General features: G+C 40.7%; 1 non-coding gene across 1 annotated transcript; it reads right to left on the bottom strand.

Moving 5' to 3' along the window:
- Window positions 1-341: 341 nt before the first annotated feature.
- On the bottom strand, window positions 342-448 carry LOC141676413 (small nucleolar RNA R71). The gene has a single exon (XR_012557004.1). It is a non-coding gene; the product is annotated as a small nucleolar RNA R71 (small nucleolar RNA).
- Between the last annotated feature and the right edge of the window lie 4490 nt (window positions 449-4938).

The raw sequence follows: 4938 nt of genomic DNA, 5'->3' as shown, positions 1-4938 counted from the left end.
CTATGATCAATGATATTCAGTCAAGCATCATCAGACCAGCCATCTCGGCTAACACTTTTGAGATCAAGTCGAGCACGATTCAGATGATACAAAACTCAGTTCATTTTGGGGGTTCTCCTACAGAAGGCCCCAACATGCACATCAGGGATTTTATCGAGATCTACGCTACTTTCAAGTTCAATGGGGTGACTGAAGATGCTATCAATCTGCGATTCTTCCCATTCTCTCTGAGGGATAAAGCAAAGTGATGGTTACATTCTCTACCACCAGGGTCTATCAACAAATGGGAGGATCTTGCTCAAAAGTTTCTTACTAAATTCTCTATTATGGCGAAGACTGCTGTAATTAGAAATGCTCTTACTCAGTTTGCACAACAAACTGGAGAATCTTTGTGTGAGGCTTGGGATCGATATAAGGAGATGCTAAGGAAGTGCCCACATCATGGCATGCCTGATTGGATGATTATAAACTGTTTCTACAATGGTTTAAGCGCTCAGTCTAGACCTATGCTCGATGTAGCATCTGGTGGAGCCTTATAGGCCAAAAGCTATAATGAAGCTTATGAGTTGATTGAGCTCATCGCAGCTAATGAATACCAGAATCCTATGCAAAGAATGTTGGAAGGCAAGGTACTAGGAATTCTGGAAGTGGATACAACTACTGCTATAGCTGCTCAACTTCAAGCTTTAACGATGAAAGTGGATTTTTTGGCTAATTATGGAGTTAATCGAATCACTAGTGTTTGTGAGCTTTGTTCGGGGGCACATGAAACTGAGCAGTGTGCTATTTCTAGCGAATCAGCTCAATTTGTGAGCAAATTTCAGAGATCACAACAACAAGCTCCAGCCACTTATCATCCAAATAACCGTAATCATCCTAACTTCAGCTGGAGTAACAATCAGAATGCGGTGTAACAATCTTATCAGCCATACACAGCAAAGCAGTATAACCCTCCTAGTTTTCAGCAACCGCAATATGCCCCTAGGCAACAACTTCAACTTCAGCAGTTACCGCAAGCTAATGAAAAATCTGAATCAGAGGAGTTGGGGCTCATGTGCAAGAGCCAATCTGTGTCTATCAAGACCTTGGAGAATCTGATTGGTCAAATTGCTAATACATTACTTAATCATCAACCTGGCACGCTTCCGAACGATACTGAAGTGCCAGGCAAAAAAGGAAGCTAAGGAGGATGTTAAGGCAATTATATTGAGATCTGGTAAGGTTAAAAATCCTTGAGGCTGAAGAAGAAGAAGTGCAGAAGGAAGCAGAAGTGGAACCAAGAAATACTACTGTTGAGCACACTCTTCCTGAGGGTAATACAAGGGAGAAAAAGATCTATCCTCCACCTCCTTTTCCTAAGAGGTTGCAGAAGAAAAAGCTGGATAAGCAGTTTGAGAAGTTTCTGAAGGTGTTCAAGAAACTTCACATCAACATATATTTCGCTGAAGTTCTGGAACAAATGCCTAGTTATGCAAAGTTCATGAAAGGTATTCTCTCTAGGAAGGTGAAGCTTGATGACTGAGAGACCGTTGCTCTCACAGAGGAATGCAGTGCGGTGCTGCAACAAAAATTGCCTCTGAAGCTTAAAGATCCTGGAAGCTTCACTATTCCTTGCACAATTACAAAGATGTCATTTGAAAAGTGTCTATATGACTTGGGAGATAGCATCAATCTGATGCCTTTATCAATCTTCAAGAAGTTGGACTTGCCTGATCCAAAGCCTACTTATATGACTTTGTAGTTGGACGACCGTTCTATTACATATCCACGGGATATTGTGGAGGATATCTTGGTCAAGGTGGATAAACTTATCTTCCTTGCTAATTTTGAGATTCTTGAATTAGAGGAGGATAAAAAGATTCACATAATCTTGGGAAGACCTTTCTTGGCTACTGGCTGAACCTTAATAGATGTGCAGAAAGGTGAGCTCACCCTGCAAGTGATGGATCAGGATGTCACTTTTAATATGTTCAATGTGATGAAGTTCCCTACGGAAAATGAGGAGTGCTTTAAAGTAGAGTTGGTTGATTATGTTGTTACTTCAGAACTTGATCAATTGCTAAGGTCTAATGCCTTAGAAAAGGCCTTGTTGGGGAATTTCGACAGTGAAGATGATGAAGGGGATGAGTAGTTACAATTTCTGAATGCTTCTCCCTAGAAAAGGAAGATGGATATGTCTTTTGAATCTCTTGGAATGGAGGAACTGAACAAATCTCCTAAGTGCCTCAAGCCATCTATTGAGGAAGCTCCTACTCTTGAGCTTAAGCCTTTACCTGAATATTTGAGGTATGCGTTTTTAGGTAATGCATCTACTTTTCATGTTATTATTGCATCTGACCTTTCAGGTAGTGACGAGGAGAAGCTTTTTAGAATTCTGAGAGAATTCAAGTCAATAATTGGTTGGAGGATAGCAGATATCAAAGGAATCAGCCCTTCGTATTGTATGCACAAAATTCTGCTAGAGGAAGGTAGCGAGCCTATTGTTGAGCAACAAAGAAGGTTAAATCAATCATGAAAGAGGTTGTGAAGAAGGAAATCCTTAAGTGGCTAGATACAGGGATCATCTATCCTATTTCTGATAGTTCAAGGTGAGCATAGTTTAATGTGTGCCAAAGAAAGGAGGTATCACCGTGGTAGCAAATGAGAAGAATGAGCTTATTCCTACACAAACAATCACGGGGTGGAGAGTTTGCATGGATTATAGGAAGCTAAACAAGGCTACAAGGAAGGATCACTTCCCTCTTCCTTTCACTGATCAGATGCTTGATAGATTGGCTAAACATGATTACTATTATCTTCTGGATGGTTATTCGGGATATAATCAGATTTGTATCACTCCAGAAGATCAAGAAAAGACTACATTCACATGTCATTTTGTTACGTTCGCCTTTAGAAGGGTTTCTTTTGGGTTATGTGGAGCACCATCCACTTTTCAGAGATGCATGATGGCTATCTTCTCTGATATGATTGGTCAGAATGTGGAGGTGTTCATGGACGATTTCTCTGTGTTTGGTGATTCATTTGATGAGTGCTTGCATAATCTAGGTGACATTCTCAAGAGGTGTGTTGAGACCAATTTGGTTCTCAATTGGGAGAAATGTCACTTTATGGTGCGACAGGGCATTATTCTTGGGCACAAGGTCTCTAGTAAGGGTCTTGAGGTGGACCAAGCCAAAGTGGGGGTCATCGAAAATCTTCCCCCACCAATTTATGTTAAGGGAGTTCGCAATTTTCTTGGTCATGCGGGCTTCTACAGGCGGTTCATTAAGGACTTCTCAAAAATTTCTAAACCTTTGTGCAATCTTCTGGAGAAGGATGTCCCGTTTATGTTTGATGACGAGTGCGTGGCTACTTTTGAGTTCTTAAAGAAGAGTTTAATCATGACACCTGTCATAACTGCACCTGATTGGAGTGAACCGTTTGAGATGATGTGCGATGCAATTGACTATACAGTTGGAGCAGTTCTTGGGCAGAGAAAGAACAAAATATTTCATGTAGTCTACTATGCTAGTAAAACTCTTAATGGTGCTTAACTGAACTACACTACTACGGAGAAAGAACTTTTGGCTTTTGTCTTTGGTTTTGAGAAATTTCGATCTTATCTACTTGGGACGAAGGTGACAGTTTTCACCGATCACGCTGCCATTCGATATCTCATGTCGAAAAAGGACTCGAAGCCTAGATTAATTCGATGGGTTCTTTTACTCCAGGAGTTTGAAATAGAGATCAAGGACAGAAAAGGGACTGAAAACCAAGTTGATGATCATCTCTCTCGTTTAGAGGATCCAAGTGCAACTTCACTAGATAAGACATTAATAAATGAGTCTTTTCCCGATGAGCAGCTGTTTAGAGTGCAAGAGGAAGAACTGTGGTTTGTAGACATTGTGAACTACCTTGTGAGTTATATCATGCCTCCCGACTTGTCTACGCTCAAAGGAAGAAGTTTCTGCATGAAGTGAAGTGGTATATGTGGGATGAGCCGTTTCTTTTTCCACAAGGAGCTAACCAAATCATCAGGAGATGTATTCCTTACAGTGAAACGGGGGGGATCTTGCGAGATTTCCACTCAACGGCTTATGGAGGACATTATGGTGGAGAAAAGACAGCAGCTCGTATTCTTCAAGCAGGTTTCTTTCGGCCGACCTTGTTTAAAGATGCTCATCAGTTTGTTTTGAAATGTGATCGATGTCAACGTGTGGGTAATATGTCCAAAAGGGATGAGATGCCTCTTAATGTGCTTCTCGAGGTTGAAGTCTTCGATGTTTGGGGAATTGACTTCATGGGGCCATTTGTCTCATCTTGTAACAATCTATATATCTTGTTGGCAGTTGATTATGTATCGAAATGGGTTGAAGTTAAGGCATTGCCAACAAATGATGTGAAAGTAGTGCTTAATTTTCTTTATAAGCAGATATTCACAAGATTTGGAACTCCAAGAGTCATAATCAGTGATGAGGGGTCGCATTTTTGCAATCGCAAGTTCAGTGCTATGATGCAAAGGTATAATGTGAATCATCGCATTGCTACGACTTATCATCCTCAGATGAATGGTCAAGCTAAAGTATCTAACAGAGAGATCAAGCGCATTTTAGAGAAGGTTGTGTGTCCATCGAGAAAAGATTGGTCTTTGAAGCTTGATAAAGGTTTTTGGTTGTATAGAACAGAATACAAAACTCCATTGGGAATGTCGCCATTTCAGTTGGTTTATGGAAAGGGGTGTCATTTTCCGGTGGAGCTCGAGCATAAAGCGTATTGGGCTTTGAAGAAAGTGAATCTTGATTTGGATGCAGCTGGAAAGAAGAGGATGCTTCAATTGAATTAACTCAATGAGTTTCGACTTCAAGCATATGAAAACAACAAAATGTATAAGGAAAAAGTCAAGAGGTGGCACGATAGGGGTCTAGTGCTTAAATCATTTATGTCGGGGCAACAACTTCT

Source organism: Apium graveolens, chromosome 7 (assembly GCF_009905375.1).
Source record: "Apium graveolens cultivar Ventura chromosome 7, ASM990537v1, whole genome shotgun sequence".
Lineage (NCBI taxonomy): Eukaryota > Viridiplantae > Streptophyta > Magnoliopsida > Apiales > Apiaceae > Apium > Apium graveolens.
This window is presented reverse-complemented; position numbering and strand designations above follow the sequence as displayed.